Below are 24,242 nucleotides of genomic sequence, written 5' to 3' on the forward strand. Positions count from 1 at the left end.
AATTACTCACTAACTAGCTGACCTTTGTACCTACATCCACATTACTACATCTTCCTGTACCTCACAGCTGTGCTGTGCTCCACAGAAGTGGCTATCCTGACACTGACCTGAGAATTCAATGAGATTATACTCACAAAAGCTGGAAATGCACGACCAGAGATGTGGTAAGGGCCTAACACATATTACCAGTCACCATTAAGAAAAAGCTGTAAGTGACCACCCTGAGCAACGTGGTGAGACCTGATCGCTAAACGTGCACGCATATACATGAATTATCCAGGCACGGTGGTGTGTGCCTGTAGTCTCAGTTACTCAGGAGACTGAGGTGGGAGGATTGCTTGATTCCAGGAGTTCCAGGCTGCAGCGAGCCGTAATTGTGCCACCATACCCAATGCTGGGCAGCAGAGCAAAGAAAGGGAAGGGGAAGGCAGGGGAGGAAAGATGCTATAAGCTAGCTACCTGTTGGAATTTCTTTTAAGAAAGCATATTAGTTAACCTGGGCTGTCATAACAAAATACCATAGGCTGGGTAGTTTAACTACACAATTGTATTTTCTCGCATTTCTGGAGAATGGAAATTCGGTGACACTATGCCAGTCGTGTAGTTTCTCGTGAGGCGTCTCCTTCTCACTTGCAGATGGCCACCCTCTTGTTGTGTCCTCACGTGGTCTTTCCTCCGTTCATGCACAGGAAAAGAAAGATCCTCAGTGTCTCTTCCTCTTCTTCTAAGAATTAATCCCACTGGATTAGGGCCCCACAGTTAAGACCTCCTTTAACCTTAACTACCTTCAAATAAAGTCACGTTTGAATTAGGGTTCAATATAGGAATTTTAAGGTACACAATTCAGTCCATAATAAAAGACAATATTATTGATGATCATTTCCTCCTCTCTTCAATTTAATAGTTTTTTAGAGCATAAATTGGAAGTTGACCGCCTCTTTAGTTTGTTTACTGGTAAGGCAACACGCAGCCCTGAGTCTCCACGGTAAATCAGACGACTGAAATCATGTACTGAGTATAGACACATATAAAATGTTCACACACCTATACTCAGACACTTACTCCACACACTGTTTCATTAACCTAGTAGCCTTTTGTTGGCAGTAATTCAAATCAGAGATTTGTTTAATATTATTTGCTTCATAAAAACATTGAAATGACTGTTATCTCGTTGGGGAGGAGGTGGGGATGGTTAATGGGCACAAAAATGTAGTTAGAATTAATAAGATCTAGTATTTGACAGTACAACAGGATGATTACAGTCAACAATATTTTATTATACTTTTAAAAACAACTAAAAGAGTACAATTGAAGTGTTTGTAACACGAAGTAATGGTAAATGCTTGTAGTGAGGGATACCCCATTAACTGTAATGTGGTTATTACACATTGTGTGCCTGTATCAAAACGTCTCATGTACCTCACAAATATGTACACCTACTAGGTACCCATACAAATTAAAAATAAAAATAAATAAATAAACACGTGAAGTTTTACAATGTTGACCTCTCACTTCTTGAAGCTCTTTCTTCTCTTCCATTGCTTCTTGGTATCTCCTTCAAGGGTTACTTGTTCCTTCTGAATGGTCGAATCTAATACAAATATATGTAAACCACAATCTCCCACTGGATGATGAACTTCTGAATGGGTGATCACATCAAGGTTTATCTACTTATTGTCTCACTTACACATACTCTTTCTAGCACATACACACATTCAGTAAGTTATGGTTAAATATAAAAAAAAATTACTCAGTAAATGAATGAGTAAATTAATCCATTATTTCAACAAGCACGTTTATCTTTTATATAACTAAAAACCAACACTTATAATCTTGCTTACATTTTTGGAAAGGCAAGGGCTTTCAGATTTTTATGAAATAGTAAGACCTATTTAGTATCTCTCATATCTATTTCATACTTTGTCTATATGCAAAACATAAAAATCAATACTTACCTGCAAGTCCTTCTTATATTTGAAAATTCACATGGAACATTAATGTAAATATGATTGTCGGTTCTATAGAAAAGGATGGATCTTTGCTTTTCTATTTACACTGAGATTAAAAGGAAAGAAATTTGACTCTGGGTGAAGTTAAATGATTAAAGATAGTAATAAGGAAATTGAAAGGAATTATTTATACTACAATTGGAAACGGCTACTATTGAATTTTACACAATCTCTTTTTTTAGATGTGGTTAAAATTGGAATTGACTGTCATATTGCTGGAAGAGTTTAAGGATAGTGCTTACTGAAGGAAGAATATGTCTTAGGTAATTTCTCAAAGATCGTTTCCACTTTACTGGCATAAACCTTGAAGTAGTGGTTCAAGGGAACCACAATGGCACATCAACATTTTACCTCTGTTGGCTGCCAAAGGGAATATTCAAGACACTCCAACACTTTAAATACACATTTCCCCTCTGCCTAGAACTGTGGGTTCTCTTCACTTCTTTTTTTTTATTGCCATAGATATAATAGACATTGCTCAGAACCATGACACATTTCCATAGACAACCCTGGTTTATATATTGCAGCAAAGATAAATTATGTCTTCCAATTTTGTATAATTCCCCATATTCTAGTTGAGAGATTATGAACTCATAATAGACTATGATGTAGCAAGATTGAATTACACTGTAATTGAGACCATTATCATAGATGATAACTCCTTCCTCCTCATCCCCCACTTTAAGAATGACTACTGATTGTTCTGGATGCAGCTTAGACTTGTGTTTGACTCAACGTTTTATTTTATTGAGCACCTTTTGTGCTACCTGGTACAAAAGAGATGTTGGATAAATGAGTAAACCAAATGATGAACCAATGATAATAAATATATCCTTTAAAAATACAAACAGAAAGAAGGAAGGGAGGGAGGACAATTGCATCAATTTTATTACTTGTCTCTATAAGTAATGTGAAATAGTTGAGAGAATACTAAACGTAGAGTATAGCAACTTGGATTCTAGTCCTAGATATGTTACCTGAAGGTTTGAAGACGCTGGACCAGCATATTTCTTTATTGCTGGAAGCTTCAGTTTCACAAACAGTGAACTGGAAATAACAGCAAGTCCTCTAGCTGCCTACGCAGTTTTTTCCGATGCTGAATCAAGCATGTACTTTGAAACACTTGGTAAACTTTATACCTATACAAAGTGTTACAAACATTTCTTTCATTACTAGCATCTTGGATAGCCACTGCTACTGGCAGGTGGTTCATCAGTCTGAAAGAGGTTTTTATAGATTATCTAAAATAAGCCTACTTATCTTTATGTTAATATGAAAATGAACCAATCATTCAAATAAAAGCAAAAAAACAATAGCCAAAAAGAAGTAAAACCTGAGAATGACTGATTAAGTGACGGCGAAAAAATATTTAAATTTTCTTCTTCTTTGACTCCAAAACTTATTACTTAAAACAAGTACTAACATTATTAGTTTACAACATGTTTCATTTTAACCACTGTTCTTGTTTGAGCGCCACCTCTCCACATTATAGTAAGACGTAGGTACAAAACAAATGAAAAAAGATTGAGATACTTTCAGAACCAGGGAAAGCATGTGATCCCAGAAAGTCCCATTGCCCTTTCTGATAGTGACCTAGACTCCAGTGCAGATTCACCTATGTTTAATACTAAAGCATCAGTACGTTTAAGTTAATAAATAGTATCTGTCATTCTGCAAGCTCATCAATGAGGTCGACGAATAAACTAATTTATATTAACTAATATGGCAGAATCTCCCAATCTTCTCTTTGTAGTATGTCCAATAAGAAGATATATTCGTGAATATATGCGTCTTAGAATTATCAGCTCTATAGTAATGCGTTAGAATTATCAACTCTATAGCACCCTTTCGCCCTCCTCTGCTTCCCTGCCTCTTTTTCTCTTTGTTTCTCTCTGTTTTCATCCTTCTCTCCTCTCCTCACAAATATAAACACACATAGTCGTTATTCCATGAGGATGAACTAATTCATCTTTGTATTTCATAATAAAATCAGATTCAATAAATACTAGTTCTAAAATATTTCTGAAGTGACTAACTTGCTTGTCTCCAGAGACAACTCTGCATACAAAACCTATCAGAATATTTCTTTTTTAAATATTCTAGTTCCATTCTAGTTGTCTCTTTTTCTGTGTATCATTTAAAATTTGAATGTGCCTCTTACATCCATACTCTTAATATGTTTAGTTTTTTATGCGTCTACATATGCCCTGTAAATATAAGTGTTTCCAACATAAACACATAAAAGTAAGTTATTACTGCAAAGCCTGAGGAGAAAGTTGACTCTCAAGGACAGTGACTTTCAAATTAAATGTTTTGTGTCCTTGTAGTTAGGTGAAGTAGTGCTTGTCAAGCATTATGATCCCAAGCATAAATCTTTTATAATTTTATGCCTTGGTAGGGTCATCTCTTTACTTAAATTCACAGCTTATACAATAAATATAAGTGAGGAAAGAAGAATTAAAATTATGAACCACCAGAGGTTATTAAAAGTAACTTAAAAATATATTTCTGGGTTGGGTGTGGTGGCTCATGCCTGTAATTCCAGCACTTTGGGAGGCCGAGGTGGGTGGATCACGAGGTCAAGAGTTGAAGACCAGCCTGGCCAACATGGTGAAACCCTGTCTCTACTAAAAATACAAAAATTAGCCGGGTGTGGTGGTTCTCGCCTGTAATCCCAGCTACTTGGGAGGCTGAGGCAGGAAAATCACTGGAATCTGGGAGGCGGAAGTTGCAGTGAGCTGAGATCACGCCACTGCACTCCAACCTGGGCGGAAGAGCACGCGCACGCACACACACACACACACACACACATATTTGGAAACTCATCTTTTTTGTTTACATGGATAAGTGTTAGAGTTCTCCACTTATCTAAGTATGACTTTTACAGTGAGACTCACTGAATACAGTCTGATATTCCAGTGATGTAGAAATGACGAAATATAGTTTTTTTGAGGCAATTATGCTTACAATAATAAGATTTTGTCTCTCAGGAGTAGGTCATTTTATTTCAGTTTGTACTGATTTTTTCATCTGTTCTGTACTACTATAACAGAATAACACAGACTGGGTGTATTAGTCTGCTCTCACACTGCCATAAAGAACTGTCCGAGACCGGGTAATTTATAAAGAAAAGAGGTTGAATTGACTCACAGTTCTTCATGGCAGGGGAGGCCTCAGGAAGCTTATAGTCATGGTGGAAAGAGAAGCAAATATGTCATTCTTCACATGACGGCAGACAGAGAAGTGCCGAGCAAAAGGGGGAAAATCACTTGTAAAACCATCAGATTTCATGAGAACTCACTCACTATCATGAGAAGAGCAGCATGGGGGTAGCCACCCCCACGATTCAATGACCTCCCATCAGATTCCTCCCATGACATGTGGGGATTATGGCAACCACAATTCAAGGTGATATTTGGGTGGGGATACCACCAAACCGTATCACTGAGTAATTTATAATGAGTCAATTTATTTTTCATAGCCCTGGAGGCTGGAACATCCAAGACGAAGGTGCCTGCATTTGTCAAGGGTCTTCTTGCTGAATTATCACATAACAGAAGGGCAAAGAGAGGATGAAAGAGAGAGAAAGAGAGCAAGAGGGGACAGAACTCACTCCCATATTAAGGTACCAATCCCACCCATGAAAGGATCTAATCATTTCTTAAAGGTACCAACTCTTAATATGTGAGGTGTTACATATGCTACAATGGCAATTAAATTCTATCATGAGTTTTGGATGGGATACACATTCAAACCATAGCTAACATTAACACAGATTAACTATTAATTTTACTCATGATACTACATACTTATAACCAAATAAGTGTTTTTTTCTTGAACTTTTATGGAGCAACAACAAAAAAGAATTTTCAGCATGATATCTTAAGAAATATTTTAGTATTTTTTAATTAATACTTTTTGAAGGAGTTTGGTTATATGCTGTAGTTTATCTATAAAATATTTTAAGAATATATGATTTGCTATGAAATACAGATTGTTACTCAGTCTGTTCTAGAACAAAAACCCTAGTTTAAAGAAATATAGCGGGGCTGGGCGCGGTGGCTCACACCTGTAATCCCAGCACTTTGGGAGGCCAAGGTGGGCAGATCATGAGGTCAGGAGTTTGAGACCAGCCTGGCTAGAATGGTGAAACCCCATCTCTGCTAAAAATACAAAAAATTAGTCGGGCATGGTGGCACGCACCTGTAGTCCCAGCTACTCAGGAGGCTGAGGCAGGAGAATGACTTGAACCCAGGAGGCAGAGGTTGCAGTGAGCCGAGATCACGCCACTGCACTCCAGCCTGGGCAACAGAGTGAGACTCCATCTCAAAAAAAAAAAAAAAAAAAAAAAAGAATGGAAGAAATACAGCAACATTATTTAAGCATATACCCAAAAAGGTACTATCCAGTCTAGTCAGTTTACAAGAATTCAGTGAATGTAATATTTTATGCAGAGATTTGTGCCACTGTAACTTGAAAAGAAATTCTAACATACACTCTTTTCTAAAATACACAATTTGAGTAAGTTACTTAATAACTGCTCTAACTCACCACATTTTAGATGGAAATAATAGTTGACAACAATAGACACAACAACAATAATTGCACTAACTGAGCAAGTGTTATGTGAGAGTGTCTATGCCAAGTACTGTACTTACATTAAATAATATCAGGTGAATTCAAATACATCTATCACCTTAAGGATGAGTAATCTGAGTTTAGCAAATCCCAGTTATAATTTAAGTAGTGGAAGCAGAATTTAATATCAGATCAGTCTACTTTTTTTTTATACTTTAAGTTCTAGGGTACATGTGCACAACGTGCAGGTTTGTTACATATGTATACATGTGCCATGTTGGTGTGGTTCACCCATTAACTCGTCATTTACATTAGGTATATCTTCTAATGCTATATCTCCCCCCTCCCCACTCCCTCCACCCCATGACAGGCCCCGGTGTGTGATGTTCCCCTTCCCGAGTCCAAGTGATCTCATTGTTCAATTCCCACCTATGAGTGAGAACATGCGGTGTTTGGTTTTCTGTTCTTGCGATAGTTTGCTGAGAATGATGGTTTCCAGCATCATCCATGTCCCTACAAAAGTCATGAACTCATCCTTTTTTGTGGCTGCATAGTATTCCATGGTGTATATGTGCCACATTTTCTTAATCCAGTCTGTCATTCATGGAGATTTGGGTTGGTTCCAAGTCTTCGCTATTGTGAATAGTGTCACAATAAACATACGTGTGCATGTGTCTTTATAGCAGCATGATTTATAATCGTTTGAGTAGATACCCCAAAACGGGATGGCTGGGTCAAATGGTATTTCTAGTTCTAGATCCTTGAGGAATCCCCACACTGTCTTCCACAATGGTTGAACTAGTTTACAGTCCCACCAACAGTGTAAAAGTGTTCCTATTTCTCCACATCCTCTCCAGCACCTGTTGTTTCCTGACTTTTTAATGATCGCCATTCTAACTGGTGTGAGATGGTATCTCATTGTGGTTTTGATTTGCATTTCTCTGATGGCCAGTGACGATGAGCATTTTTTCATGTGTCTGTACAGAATACATAAGTTTCTAAAAAGCATCAGTGTGATAGGGAAGGAAAGGCATAGGCTTCATAATGAGAGCAATGTGGACTTGAATCTCGCCCTCTCTTGGTTCCCATCCTACCACAGCGGCTTTTTGACCAGGAGGAAATTCCCTTAAATAGTGAAAGCACCTGTTTCTTCGCCTGCTCCAAAAGTAAGTAACATATGCATGGAAATATCAAGCAGGATGCCTAGTCCAGAGCAGGCACTTTGCAAAGGTTTGTTTTTCTCTTCTTTGTACTGTGACAAAAGAGATGTGGGACATTCTTGGATAAAGGAATATAGGTGTGTACATATATACTTTCAAAAAGAAGTGATAAAATCTTAAAATATAATAATTACTATACCACTTCTTAAAAATCAGGTGTTTTACATCTCAGTCTTTACTATGAAGTAACTATGACTTTCACAGTCATTTCACTCTGTGACTATTTCTAATATACAGAATGAGAAATTTGGACAGGAATCTTACCAGCTCTAAGGTTCCATGATTCTCATATTTCCCTGGATGAAAACCCTGGGCAGAAATGTTTTCTATTCAATCAGATATTTGTTCATAATTAAGTACATACAATTGAATATTAATTACATCTTTTTCTTTAAAAACCTACTTTCTGGGCATTCTGCAGGAGACAAACCAGAAGAGTGAAGTTTAACATTTTCAATACATACTTTGTTATGCATATTCCTAAATTAGAAATTGTTTTTACCTAATCATTCCCACCTGTAAATGACTTCCAGAGGTTTAGGTTATCCTGAATTAATCACTCACACAATATCAAAAACAATGTGCTTATAAAATGTAAAGACAAAAAATAACTCGAAGGGGGGGAGCACTTTTAAAAATTGTTTTTTAATGGATGTTTTCATTCTGATTAAAAATCAAACATGTATAATTTAGATACATAAAGGGATGCTGACATCAGATAATTAACATATAACTACATCTTGCTAACAACTTAAATATGCATGTTTTTATTAAGAAATAAAGAAAAATCTCAAAAATCCAACAATCAAGGTCTTTCTAAAGTACTTAAAGCAATTTGAAGTTTGTTAAAATGTATGTTTTAATCACTCATAATTTAGGTGAGTCAGAAATATTCCCAACATGCACTTTCCAAGCTGTGTGAGACTCAATATGTGAGACGCAATACTGCTGGCTCTAGGGCAGAAATTATGTTTCTGTTTGGTACAATGTCCAACATGACAGATATTAGCCGATGGCTATTTAAATTTAAATTAATTAAAATTGAGAATTCATTATATCAGTCATACTAGCCATATTTCAAAAGCTCAGCTAGCCACTTCGCTACTCTACTAAACAACACCGTTATAGAATAATTTCATTAGTACAGAACTTCTATCAAACCGAGCTGGTTTACAGTCATCCCTCCTTTTGCACAAGTTATAAAATGAGACCATATTCTAAACGTTTCCATATTGGAATTGCGATTTTAATTCATTTGTTTAAAACTACTTTTTATAAATTGTTCATATCATTTCTATAATCTATTTTTTGTCATTAAAGATAATAGATTATTGAACAATCAGGTTGCTTAAATTAAGAAAGGCTTACCAATGAGATTTAAAATGTGGTTTTTAATTTCACTGACAATAGGGCAATGCCTTAATTAACATTGAGCAACGAGAAGTCTATAATCACAGGGTGATGATGTCCTTGTACCTGAAGTCTGTGTGATTTACATTAGTACTGTCCAACAGAAATATAACCAGATCCATGATTTCCAGAAATATTTCGGTTTGGGATGTGTTTGGATTTTGGACTATCTGCATACACATACTGATATATCTTGGGGATGGGACCCAATTCTAAACGTGAAATTCATTCATATTTTATATCTACATTATACACCTGTCCTGAATTTAACTTCTTACAACATTTTAAATCATTTTATGTATGAAACAAAGTTTGTACACTTTGAACAATCAGAAAGCAAAGCAATCACTATCTCAGCCACCCATGTGGACAATCTGTGGTTGTTTGACCTCATAAGCATTCCAGTGAATGTACAGCCTACAAGTAAGCAATTCTCTTTTTACTCTTATTCACACATAAGCATGTAATAGTAAAATATATGATATACCATTAATAGAGTGAAAAAGAAAAATGTTCATGGTAACTGAGGAACCCAGTAGCATCACCAGAATATGTGTGTCGCTGTTAAACAACAGCAATAACAAACAACAGGTTTTAGACTCTACCTACAATGCTGCACCTTGATTAAAAAGTTATAGTATACTGTATTTTATTGTTTTAGATAAGAAGAAACATCAGAAACAGTTGACGAACTGAGAAGTAGGTCCTCTAGGGATAGGAAGGCATTCTGCTGAATGGTTTTTAAAGTAGTTTCTCCAGAGAAGGCATCTAATTCTTGGATTAGGGATGTCAGCTTTTGGTATAGAATGAAAGTAGCAAGGAGGGGGCAAAATAATTGTTCATACTAGAAAATATTAGAGGGACTACAAAAGCCTTGAGCAATTGCCTTTGGATGCTCAGTACCAAAAGTCAATGTATTTTCATTAATAATACAATCGTTAAAAATTAGCAAGGTTCTTGGTATATAGAAAGATGTTCCTTGCCTGGAAACAAACAGTCTTCCTAATCAAATAATGAATGCCTGAGTAAAGCAATTTTATTCTTAAACATGGTATATATACACACCAAAAAAAAAATTAAATAAGTAAAAGTTTATACCAACTTTATTGGGTTGGATGTTGGAAGCCCTTCACTCCCAGCAATAGGTAAATAAATAATAAGTCCAAGTCATTTTTGTTTTTAGATTGAAAGTTAGTTTGTTGGTTTTTTTTTAAAGGAAACTCTTCTCAGTGATTGACACTCAGTAGCCTGGTTTTGTGTGTTCCTTTCTTGGCACTGTATAGGAAATAGTGAAGTAAATCATAGATCACCTTAATTGTCATGAAGAGGTAAATGGTAAAATGCAATATTATCAGGCTCTTCATTCTTATTAATGATGAAGTTAAACTTGTATGGTTTAATAAAATCTGCCACAGAGCAAGACTAATTGGGTGATGAAAATAGAGACTGAAATCAAGTAGAATCAAGCTTCAGAAATGAGGAAAAACATTATGATTGCCTTGAGATGTATCTAAAGATCAAGTTCAGAAAGTTTGTCACTGATAACAAAGAGTAGATTCTAGTATTCCTGTAGCAATACTTATAACCTTAGCAATACCTTGAATAATTGCAGAGTTTTGTATTCTAATAAACTGGAAAATCCCAGGTACATTTCTGTCTAGCTTGTTGAATAGGATATTGTTCATGGTAGCACTTATACTTGTATAAACCATTGTTTCTGAAACAAAATTTCAGTATATTTGCTCACAAATAAATATCCTTAGTTTCTCTTATACTGAGTTTCATCTCATCAAGTTAGTTGACAAGGGAACAGAGGCTTTTGAGGAGTCAATAAAAATAACAGAACACTAAGAGAAACATACAAGTTTGTCCCGGCATTTATTTTTAAAAGATGTTTCCCCAAGTAAAAGTTAGAAAGCATCTGGAACCTGTCATTTTGTGATGATGGATCTGAACAAGAAGACACATGTACGTGTCAGAAACAGAAATAGTTCTTAGTTCATGATCTGGCTGTCATCAAGTATCTTTGGGGGGAATAGAGAAAGAGGTATGGGGTTTGAGAGTTGGGAGAAAAATCCACTGGCTTATTTTGGAGAGAATGTGAATGCCACTAATCCTCATTTTTAGGTTTACTGATTGGGCTGCTACCCTTGTAACCGCTTCCTGACTGTAAGCTGCTATCCCACTCCTAGCCAATGCTTGAGAGATGAAGATGATTCTATGTGATACTCATAGACTACGGGCTTGCTAAAAATGGGATGCAGAAAAGTCCCTCCTTACTTTCCAATAATATACTTAAATATTAATGTTATTGCAGCACACATTTATGTATAGAAAATATAAATACATATTTTAATTATGCATATATACACATACATCAGATTAATATATGGATATATATGTTATCTTATATATGCATGTGATGTGTATACGAGATAGAGAGAATAGAATGGCCATTGCAAGCTTACTTTTTTTGGGGAAATTTCCTGAAAGTCTCTATGTAATTATATAGGTAAACTTTAGGTAAGATTTTCTAAAAAAGAGCTTGTGTAGGTCTCTTATTCGGATATAGCTTTCATGTGTATTTCAGGCTTTAATTTAATTTATTGTGTCATGTTCTGAAAATACATCTCCAAGTGATTCTACATACCAACATTTTTTACTCAAACTTTCTTATTGAAATATGACTCCAGTTTGTCTTTGGCATTGAATATTCTACCACTATGGCAAGTGAAAAGTTGCATTTGGCCATGTTAGTTATTATAATAGGTCTTAGAAATAATATTATACAGTTGTCAACTGAGTAAAGGCCAATTTATAGAGATTAGGAGATGCCTGAGAATTCCTGTTCACACTATAATGTGCTCTTTATGACCCACCTATATTCAATTCTAGAAAAATATGAGAATATATTCATTTGTATTAAACCCTAATGTCCTTGAACATGCAGTATTTTGCTTTAATTAGTGAATATTAGATGAGGGGAAACAATTATCATTGCATCAGGGTCCACCTAACATAAAATAAAAACATAGTGTAACACATAACGTAAAAGAAATAAGATGACGACAAAAGTCTATAAATTTGGCAATTTAATCTTGACTATTATCCCTACTACAGCATCCCTACTTCTCTCTTCTGACCACTGTTTTGGGATCCATTTGGTGAGATTTGGTTATTGCCTTACTGTGACAGCTCCCCAGGGCCCAATCCCAGACCGTGACTTGTCGTTCTCTGTTCCTGCTTTTGGTACATCATCTAACCTTGGGATTTAACATAACTTCACTACCCCGGTTTTAAGAACACCTCCGATTATATCCCCGTTGCTTTTGTTATGTACAAAAGCTTCTTGCTTGGTGCACAATAGAACATTACAAAATAAGCCTGAGTTCCTGAAAAGTCGGCAATCCCTGTCAAAGCGAACAGTCTTGCTGTGTTTGAACACGCTTATCTAAGCGGTCATGGATTTTTTTCTTCATAATGCTTGGTGGAGAGTGCCTTGCTCCTGTGGACTGAATTGCTCCCGCTGCCGCTCACATGTTAAACCATAACCCCCAGTGTGACTGTATCTGGAGATAGTGTCTTCAGGAAGTAATAAAGGTTAAATGAATTCATAAGGGCAAAGTATTAGGCTGTGGCCGTCTATGAAGAGAAACCACAAGGAGATCTGTCTGTCTTTCCCCACCACATGAGGACCCCGTGGCAAGGCAGCAGTCTGCAAGCCAGAAAGAGAGCCCTCACCAGAAACCACATGAGCCTAAGCCTTGCTCCTAGGCTCTTTAGCCTCCAGACTGCAAGAAATAAATTTCTGTTGTTCAGGCCACATGCAGTCTATGCCTTAACAGACGAAGCCACGTCCTCTCCCAGGACATGTTCAACTCTGGGTTCAGAGCCTTCTCTAATCTCTCCTTAAAGTTCTGTTTTAAATGGCCACTTTTATTCCTTTGTAGAAATTTTCCTTTCATTTTCTTTCTTTCTTTCAGAATATCTTAAAGATCTTCACATCTTTTACCTGAAACAGTGGGCTCTTGTATTTACTTTGCGTTCTTCTCCAAAGAGCCTTTCTTTCCCTCAGTGTCTGGTTAAAAATCCCATCAAGTAAGTGCACATTTAAACAGATGCCATTTCCCTCTATAAACCTGGCAAAGGTCCCTTCATAGCATAGTTCAGTGTGGTGCAGCGGTGTTCTTATACGCCGTTGGTGGGAATAGGTACTGCGGCCACCCTTCTGGAAGGAAGTCTCCCTGTTTGTGCTGAAAGATTGAAAGTCACTTACATCTTTTGATGCCATAGTTTCACTTCTAGAAATCTGTCCTAAATCAGTGATCAGAGATGCCAAGAGGACTGTCTAGACAAGAACGTTTATCGTATCAAAAATAATAAACCCAACTGCATGTCCATCTGTAGAGAAAAGCCAACAGAGCTATGCCAATCCACATGTGGGAATACTACAGAAACACCAGCGAGCATATTTTCAAACGGTTCTTAATGATCTAGGGAAATTATGATGATATAATAAAGCAATGATGCACATGATGATTCCATAATTATTATTCTGCAACTGTTTGGGTACGTGCATGTTTTTGAGTGAAATTTTAACAGCTGTGATTTTGATTTTGATTTTAGGCATTTATCTCTTTTCCATCAATTTATAATAACAAGTTTTACTTATAGAGTTGGAAAAAATCAATATTATGTTTTTAAAATGTTTTGACAGGAGACATCATAGTACTTTTATATACTGTTGGGTTTGTTTTCCTACCACTATAGTCAGGGTAACGTACTTATTATGCTTAAGGTTGCATTAAGTTCTAACTTATCCGGTGTACGACTTTTCTTACATCACTTCCCTTTGCTGGGGGAAAAAAAAAAGGAAAAAAAAAAGGCATTCTTAGATACCAGACGAAATTCCTCCTATTATCCAAATTTCAGATACAAACAATATTCCCTGCAAAATTTTCCGAAAGTATAATTACCCTTTACAACATATTTTAGAGAGTCACTTTATCTTAGCACCAAACATTGTTCACATACAATAAAGAGGGTATGAAAAGATTTTTCCCGGTGCATATGAGATTGGTAGCACAAAGAATTGCTTCTTAGGCTAACCCAAAGATGCGAAGATAAAGTGTTCTCTGGTCTATACCCCTCTGGAGCTTACCCAATGCCAAGCACCGAGAGGGTGCTTGATAAATATTTAATTGAACGGACTGTTTAAAAGCTCTTCAAGATCAGACTTTAGAGTTACATTATGTAGTGAATATTCATAGGTACGGCTTGACATCTTTATATTTTCATTTTGGTGGTATTGAATTTATAGTAAGATGAGTATATAAAATCTTTGCAAGTATTTCAAAAGTAATTATGTCACATTGATTGGAAACTCTTTATAAGAACCATAGTTGTATTTCCAACTGTTTAGTTGGAGGTTTGTTCTCAAGAGTGCAGCCCCACCTTTTCTGTATTTTGCGATAATAGGTAGCTATGGACCTGTACTTTTACTCTTTAGAAAATACACTTGCCATATAAAGTGTCAGTCATGGAGATACAAATGAGAAATAATAAGTTTTACATTGTTAGACTGTTAGCCTCAAAGTACATAGTTGAGTTGGCTGCTTCACTTAAGACTCATACTAATGTTGTCACAATTCTGCAAATGAAATTTGAAATCCAATAATACTAAAATTGTTTTTTTCTAAAAAATAGCTAGTCATTATGAATGCATAATGTTTATAAATGTAATTGCTTCATAGTTACTTTGCATTTTATGATTATTACTACGCATATTTTCTTGCCCATTGGCATTTTAAAACTTTGTGCTGACAAAATCATTTTTAGCTTTTTCATTTAAACAATATTTAAAGCAACCTGGGAAGTCTTCAACATTTTCATAACTACCAGATTGCGGGTCTGCCTCAATGAGTGATAATTCTTGCTGGGTATCAAATCCCAAGGTTAGTTTCCAAGCCTCCCAGCAACAGCAGTGAGCAATCATACTGTAGATTATTTCACATCTCTAACTTAAGTGCATGCTGTGCTTTGCAAAAATCTCAGTAAGAGAACATGCATACTCACGCTTACAAAACCACCTTTCGTCAGCCTTAGGCAAGAAGATAATAAGGACATGTCTAGTTTTTATAGCTTTTGTTTCATTGAAGGGATTACAGACTGAGATTTTTTTCTTTATTTTATGAAAATTTTATTTTATCTTTTCTTCATTAAAAAAAATAAAATCTGAGCCAAGTTGTTTCATTACAAGTCTAAAATATTCAGACTTTTAATAAAAACATAAATACATATAGTTATATATATACAACTACATATATATATGTATATATATAACTACATATATAGTGACCTCTGCCATGCAGGATTGCACCCTTGTTAAGAGATAGTAATAATTTTTAATAATTCAGTCAGACATATTTACACTGTCTTATTAGGAGGTTGGATCAGAAGTGTATTAAGGAACCAATGAAGTTTCTTACCCGCCTATTTAAAGATTATATCAGGAAATAATTATTTATCTTAACAATCTCATTTGGAATAGGAACCACATATTCCTGTTCTCCAAACTTTAGGTTAAGATAAGTATTCTTGCTTTCTCTAGTCTTTTCTTAGGCCCTGGCAGGCTTTTGATGTCCCAACATTGATAAAAATCAAGCACTTTTCCTAAGCAAGCTCAATCTCAAAACATGTGTGTTTACTTATCCTGTAGGAGTCTTCACTTATCTAGCAACATAGAAGAGCCATCCTTGAGAAGCTTTTGAAAGAGTGCATTTCTAAATTTCTCATCCCCCAATTCCCATTTAGCATTTAATAAGGAGAGGCAGCGTTCTGACGGAGTTCCTGAAGGCTATGCAGCTCACTTGTTCGTCAAGAAGTGCTACAATGAAGAATGCTGACATGTACTCTTGGCTTCTGAATCCCTGAAACAGATTTTTACAATGCCATCGAGCCTGCGTTTGGGGTTATTTTTAAATAAGAAACAGTCCTATGAAAGTTGATTATGTTTGTTTTGAGAATGTTGAGAAAATTTTTCGTTTTATTACACGGGGTCTTCTCTATGAAAATCTTATGAAGAGCTTCCTTTCTTGTCGTAGGATTAGTCTTCTGAGCAACTGCTTTACTTTAATCTTGTGGACCCTGAAATTTGTCATAACTATTTCTCACTTTTTGCATTGACAGTTAAAAAGCTTAGAACCGAATAAATGACCCTACCATTCTAATCGCAGTGGCTTCATTCAGTTCCAATTTCATATCTTTATCCTTATTTTTCCATTACTGTATATTTTCTCCTTTAAAAATATAAATGTATAGGTCTCTTTGGGTATCTTATTTAGATACTTTCAGTTATATTCAGATAAGGTGGCGTACACGTATAGAAAAACCATTTAGGATCTTTTACCTTGGCAGTAAAACCAATCCTTAATGCTGTTCCTGTTTCTGGGCTCAGAGATGCTATTCTGTTGGGAAACTTGCCTCTTTCACCTTTAATTATCCTAAGGAGATTCTGGTCTTTCCCTGATGTTTATAGTACTTTTGATCATTCCTTTAGAGTACGGAGCACTCCAGGGAGCATGACTGCAATAAAAAAAATCTGAGATAAACTTAATCATCTTAACCTGCCAAAGGCATCTCCCATTGTCTTCTTTCAGTGTATATTTAGTAGATACAATCCATTCGTTTTATGAAGTAACGAAAAGGATTATCCATTCATTTTTCATCTTCTTGAGTCATTGATTCACAGCTTCTCTCAGTGTGCAATAACATACAGGTCTAGTTTCATACTATTTTTCAATTGCTTTCTCAAAAATATTATTTGATCATCAGCTTCTGTGAGTAAAACAATCCTGAAAACTCTTGATCATTTTAGATTTGGCTACCAAGTTTAATTTTATCCAAAGAGACCTGCCCTTTGGACATTTGATTCTTCATTTGACTCTTCACCTGATTCCAGGTCATCACACGCATTGACATGTTTCCCATGTTCCAACTGGCACATTTTCCACCTGGCACCGTAGTGTCGTGACGATAGAACTAAATTTTTTTTGAGGGTCTTAAACTCTTCCAAGCCACATCACGTCACAATACAGTCTCACTGGTGAAACTGACCTTTTTGCTTTTCCATTGCTCTTTTCAAAGGCTTTTAGCAAACCTTTCTTGTACTGCAACCCTATCCATTCCATCATGCTTTCTGTCCAGTTATGCTTGGAGAAATATTTGGGTTCAGAGGCAAGTCTGAAAGAAACAACCAAGTTTAATGAGAAATTATTTTGCTGCTATGGGACGAGAAGAACTTTGGTTGTTCACAGTAATTTATTTTTTATTATTTCCTGCACGTGAATTCTATTAAAAAGTTCAAGTAGTCACATACTGGATAAATGCCAGACAGGTGTCTTATGTCAGAAGGTTTTCTAAGCTGTAATTCTTCTCGCCTTCATTGGATTATTCAGTTTCTGCATAAAAGTTATTTTATTGCAAACAACTGGTTATAAGCTTAAGTACATCAACTCGGTTACAGTGATGGGACTCTGGTAACACTTTAGATTCACAATAGTGAAAATTTTATTTTATGTATGTCTAAGAACAAGAGCATAGGAAAACTGTTGATTGCCAGCAGAATAGAAGCTACAGAAGATAAAATCCCAAAGTCAAAATTTTAATATATTTTATTATTGAAATATTTTGATGTTAAAGACCTCAAGAGCTTGAAGAAAATAATATTCCAGAGAAACAGGCCATGTTCATATTTTTAAAATCGAATTCATAATGTAAATTCTTTTACATTATGGCAACTTAATTTTAAGAGAAAAGGCATGAAAATAAGAGACTACCTTGTTCTAAAAGACATAGAAACTAATTGTAATATTATATAAGAAAATTAAAGTGAGAACGTAAACTTGTTGACTGTCACAATTTAATATTTAACGTATTCAAACATGGAATTTAACTTTCTCCAAAATTTTCTTTCCTTTCATCTTTTCATGTTTGTATATCTTAAGCAGCATCTTCTCTATTTTCTTATTTCTTGCCTCATTAATCCCACTTCTTGTCATGTTTTTCATGTTCTTGTATACAGTCCTGTTTTATTTAAAATGTAATCTGCACCCACACTCTTTATTCTCTTCCCTTACTGTTTAATGAGGACTCAAAAATTATTCAAGATTTGCTAAGTAGCTATTATATTCTGGGATCTTAGGTAGGCACTGCAGGCACAAAAATGAATAATATGTAATGAATAGTAAGAATAATATGTAAACACTTCCCCTAAGTAGTTCACAACTCATGGAAGCCATAAGCATGTAAAGCAATACTTACTATGTAAAAAGATATGAGAATAAATGAACAGATTGAATTGTCACTTCCCTTTCAGAGTGTGCTGTAGGACAGAGTTAGAAACAACCATTGGAAAAGGAGGAAAAAGCTTCCATAAAAGCAATGATATTTATCAAAGTAGTTTTTTTTTAATTTTTATTTTTGTGCTTGGCAGAGGCAGGATGTAGAAAACTATATAGATGAAACAGCATCATTCAAGGATTGAAAACATGAACTATAATGGTGTGGTCAGTGAACTACTTAGAGTTAGTAGGGGTCTAGTGCGAAACTGTTGTGGGAAACTGATATGGTGATGTAAGAATAGTTTTGGCAGAGATGCTTTTTGTATGAATTGTGTAGAAGAAGCATAATTGTTGAAGAATGATAAAAAAAAAAAGGAGGGACAATATTAATTTTCATTTTACAACATCACTTTGTTGTCAGGATGAATGATGACCAAAAGTGGATGAGGCTGGACAGAGGATGAGAAATCCGCTAGAGGGGACAAGTCTGGGAGGAAGATTTTGAGATCAGCCCTGGGAGTGGAGGAGAGTGAATGGTTGAGAGAACTAGTTAGAATAAGGACTATGTATGTCTTGGTTGTTGTTTTGTTTTGGAAAGGTGCTGTAAAAATATAATTTAGGAATAAATTCCAGGTTTCTGCTTTGTGTGGGTGGTGATGCAAATAAGATGAGACTGTAGTTGCATATATGATTGCTCATTAATTTTTTTGTGCATAAGTTTAAAAGCTCTGACCTATTGGATACTTGGCCTTGTGACTTCCTTAGGGTAATAAAACATGACCAGGAATCTTGTGTTTCTCTACAAGCAGAAAGAAAGCTGTAAGAGAAGGCATTTAATTCACATGTTTTCTTTTCTCTCTACCATAAGACCTTCAATATTCCAAATGGACATTACTCTACTACCTGGATCCCAGGATCAAGAGGACACGGAACAAAGCCCTAGCTAAGCAACAATATACATTTATTCCTCTAGGACAGTTAAATACCAGGGTCACTTGTTAATGGTGCCATAAACTAATCTATCCTGACTGATACAGAATAAAGTACCATTAAAAGGCAAGCTTTGGAGAGATGATTAATTCAGCTTCGGACAGGCTGAGACTAGGCCTTGAGGAGGCACGTGTATTTAATGGCATTAGAAAACTCATAAAACACATTTTCACTTTAGTGCTTCCTTTTTTGTTCTTTTTCTTTTCTTGTCCTTCCTCTCTCTCTCTCTCTCTCTCTCTCTCTCTCTCTCTCTCTCTCTCTCTCTCTCTCTCCTCTCTCTCTTTCCCTCTCTCCCTCCCTCCCTGTCCCTCTTTCTTTCTTCTTTCTTTCTTTCTTTCTTGAGACAGAGTCTCACTCTGTCGCCCAGGCTGAAGTACCGTGGCACAATCTCGGCTCACTGTAACCTCCATCTCCTGGGTTCAAGCAATTCTCCTGCCTCAGCCTCCCAAGTAGCTAGGATTACAGGTACCCACCACCATGCCCAGCTAATTTAAAAATATATTTTTAGTAGATCCAGGGTTTCATCATGTTGGCCAGCCTGGTCTCGAACTCCTGACCTCAGGTAATCCACCCACCTTGGTCTCCCAAAGTACAGGCATGAGCCACCACGCTCAGCCCTTTTCTTAAGTGATTATTTCTATTTTTCGTGTTTTGCTTATTGGAAGGTAGTACTGCATAACGGTTAAAGGTACATTCTTTAAAACCACACTGTCTATGTTAGAATCGCAACTGTTTAATCTCGAAGTTTTGATGCTTTGGTTTCCTCAGCTGTAAAATAAAGATGATCAATCTGCCTCATAGGGTTGCTGTGAGAAATAAAGTAAGATACATATCTGCACTTAGAAGGCTGTCTGGCTCATATTAAGTGCTGTGTAAAGTTACTGCTACTATTTTGTATTCATAATTATATACTTTCTAAAGCAAGTGAAATGTGCAGGTAGGTTTGCTTGTGTGGCATTCCATTTTACATTTAGGCTAGAAGAAAAAAAATAATGAGTAAAAATAATTTCCAGGCTTACCTTTTGAAGAAATCTGTTCTACTGAAAATAATTTTTATTAGTTAAAGTGAGATTATTTTTTCTAAGTATAAAAAAGTGGCTTAAAATTTGATTTGCTAATCGGCCCCTATAATATACACACCTAATCTTTATAAGATATGAAGCAATCATTTGAAGACTAAGCTAGTCTTTGAAAATGAACTTTGATCAAGAAACATACAAATGTCAAATGACTAATTAAAATAGGAAATAACCTCCTATAGCATGCTTTCAATAATAAGGAAAATTATTCTTAGTTATTATTGGATTCCTTCCTCCTATTTGAGAGCCCAGTAGTCTATTTCTTTTCAACAACAGAATTTTTAATTAAAATATGGGTTTCTGTTCAAAACTTGGATAATGAGAAAACAGACATTTCTCAAAAGAAGACATTTATGCAGCCAACAGACCATGAAAAAATGCTCGTCATCACTGGTCATCAGAGAAATGCAAATCAAAACCACAATGAGATACCATCTCACACCAGTTAGAATGGCAATCATTAAAAAGTCAGGAAACAACAGGTGCTGGAGAGGATGTGGAGAAATAGGAACACTTTTACACTGTTGGTGGGACTGTAAACTAGTTCAACCATTGTGGAAGACAGTGTGGCGATTCCTCAAGGATCTGGAACTAGAAATATCATTTGACCCAGCCATCCCATTTCAGTGTATATACCCAAAGGATTATGAATCATGCTGCTATAAAGACACATGCACGTATGTTTATTGCAGCACTATTCACAATAGCAAAGACTTGGAACCAACCCAAATGTCCACGAATGATAGACTGGATTAAGAAAATGTGGCACATACACACCATGGAATACTATGCAGCCATAAAAATGGATGAGTTCATGTCCTTTGAAGGGACATGGATGAAGCTGGAAACCACCATTCTCAGCAAACTATCGCAAGGACAAAAAAGAAACAAATACTGCATGTTCTCACTCATAGTTGGGAATTGAACAATGAGAACACTTGGACACAGGAAGGGGGGGACCTGTTTTGGGGTAGGGGGATGGGAGGGGGATAGCATCAGGAGATATACCTAATGTAAATGACAAGTTAAAGGGTGCAGCACACCAGCATGGCACATGTATACATATGTAACAAACCTGCACGTTGTGCACATGTACCCTGGAACTTAAATTATAGTAATAATAAAAAATACCCATTTTTAAAAATCATTTCCATTAATGAAGGCCCTTCCCCCTTAACAAATGTTTGTGTTGATCAGACTAGATCTTTTTTTTTTTTTTCCTTTCCAACTTTTAGGTTCAGGGGATACATGTGCAGGTGTGTTACATAGATAAATTGCATGTCTCAAGGGTTTGGTATACAGATGGTTTCATCACCCAGGTAATGAGCACAGTACCTGATGGAGAGTTTTTCAATCTTTGCTCTCCTCCCATTCTCCACCCTCAAATAGACCGCAGTGTCTATTGTTCCCTTGTTTGTGTCCATGTGTACTCAATGTTTAGCTCTCACTCTTAAGTGAGAATATGTAAAGTTTGGTTTTCTGTCCATACATTAATTCACATAGGATAGGGGCCTCCAGCTCTATCCATGTTGCTGCAAAGGACATGTTCTCATTCTTTTCTTTGGCTGCCTAGTATTCTATTGTATATCTGTACAATGTCATATTTTTTAAATCCAGTCCACTCTTGGTGGGCATTTAGGTTTATCCATGTCTTTGCTATTGTAAATAGTGCTGCCATGAACATATGCATGCATGTGACCTTATGGTAGAAAAATTTGTATTTTGGGGGGTACATACCCTGTAATGGAATTGCTGGGTAAAATGGTAGTTGTGTTTTAAGATCTTTAAGAAATCTCCAAATTGCTTCCCACCATGGCTGGATTAATTTACATTCCCACCAGTAGACTATAAGAGTTCCTTTTGTCCACAACCTCACGAGCATCTGTTACTTTTGGACCTTTTAATTCTAGCCATTCTGTCTGGCATGAGATGGTATCTCATTGTGGTTTTGATTTGCATTTCTCTGGTGATTACCAGTGTTGAGCATTTTTTCATATGCTTGTTGGCAACAAATATGTATCCCTTTGAGACATGTCTGTTTACCTCTTTTACCCACTTTTTAATGGGCTTGTTTTTTGTTTGCTAATTTGTTTAAGTTCCTTATAGATGCTGGATATTAGCCCTTTGTTGGATGCGGTGTGCAAATATTTTCTCCCATTCTGTAGGTTGTTTGTTTATTCTGCTGATAGTTTGGTTTGCTGTGCAGAAGCTTTTCCTACTTTTCAATTTTGGTTTTCTTTGCAATTGCTTTTGGAGTCTTCATCATGAAATCTTTGCTGGGACTTGTGTACACAATCATATTTCCTAGCTTTTCTTTGAGGGTTTTTATAGTTTTAGGTTTTACATTTATGTCTTTAATCCATCTTGAGTTGATTTTTGTATATGGTAAAAGGAAGGGGTCCAGTTTCATTCTTCTGCATATGGCTAGCAAGTTATCCCAGCATAATTTATTGACTAAGGACTCCTTTTCCCATTGGTTGTTATTATTGATTTTGTTGGAGATCAGATAGTTATAGGTGTGTGGCTTTATGTCTGGGTTCTCTAACTTGTTCCACTGGTCAATGTGTCTATTTTTGTATCAGTACTATGCTGTTTTGGTTACTGTAGTCTTAGAATGTAGTTTGAAGTCAGGTAGTGTGATGCATCTGGCATTGTTCATTTGCTTAGGATTTATTTGATTAGTCTGGCTCTTTTTGGTTCCATATGAGTTTTAGAATAGTTTTTACCCTAATTCTATAAAAACTGTCATTTATAGTTTGATAGGAATAGCACTGAACTTGGACATGGCTTTGGGCAATGTGGCCATTTTAGTGATATTGATTCTTCTAATCCATGAGCATGGAATATTTTCCATTTCATGAAATGATTTTTTTCAGCAATGTTTCATAATTCTCATTGTAGAGATCTTTTACCTCCCGGATTAGCTGTATTCCTAGGTATTTTATTCTTTTTGTGGCTAATATGAATGGAATTGTGTTACATATTTGGCTCTCAGATTAGATATTGGATGCTTTTTGTACATTGATTTTGTATCCTGAAATGCTGCTGAAGTTGTTTATCAGATCTGCGAGCTTTTGGGCAGAGACTAGGGGATTTTCTAGGTATAGAATCATATCGTCTGTAATGGGAGATATCGTTTGACTTCGTCTCTTTTATCGGATGCTTTTTGTTTATTTCTGTGGTCTGGTTACTTTGGCTATGACTTCTAGGACTAAGCTGAATAGGAGTGGGAAGAATGGACATCCTCCTTTTCCAGTTCTCAAGGGGTATGCTTCCAGGTTTCATCTGTTCTGCATCTTGTCACTTGTGGGTCTGTCATAGATTGCTCTTGCTCTTTTGAGGTATATTCCTTTGATGCCTAGTTTGTTGAGGGTTTTTAAAATGAAGGGATGCTGAATTTTATTGAAATATTTTTCTGCGTTTACTGAGATGATCATGTAGTTTTTGGTTTTGGTTTTTGTTATGTGATGCATCACATTTGTTGATTTGTGTATGTTGAATCAACCTTGCATTTCAAGAAAGCCTACTTGATTGTGGCTTTAGCTTTTTCATGTGCAGCTGGATTCAGTTTGCTCGTATTTAGTTGAGGGTTTTTGCATCTCTGTTTGCATCAAT

General features: G+C 36.0%; 1 protein-coding gene across 6 annotated transcripts in view; it reads left to right on the forward strand.

Annotated features, from left to right (window-relative positions):
- Nucleotides 1-24,242, forward strand: part of ROBO2 (roundabout guidance receptor 2) — a 1,759,746-nt gene that overhangs the window by 370,082 nt on the left and 1,365,422 nt on the right. The gene's annotated exons all lie outside the window — the stretch shown is intronic.

This window comes from Chlorocebus sabaeus, chromosome 22, assembly GCF_047675955.1.
Source record: "Chlorocebus sabaeus isolate Y175 chromosome 22, mChlSab1.0.hap1, whole genome shotgun sequence".
Lineage (NCBI taxonomy): Eukaryota > Metazoa > Chordata > Mammalia > Primates > Cercopithecidae > Chlorocebus > Chlorocebus sabaeus.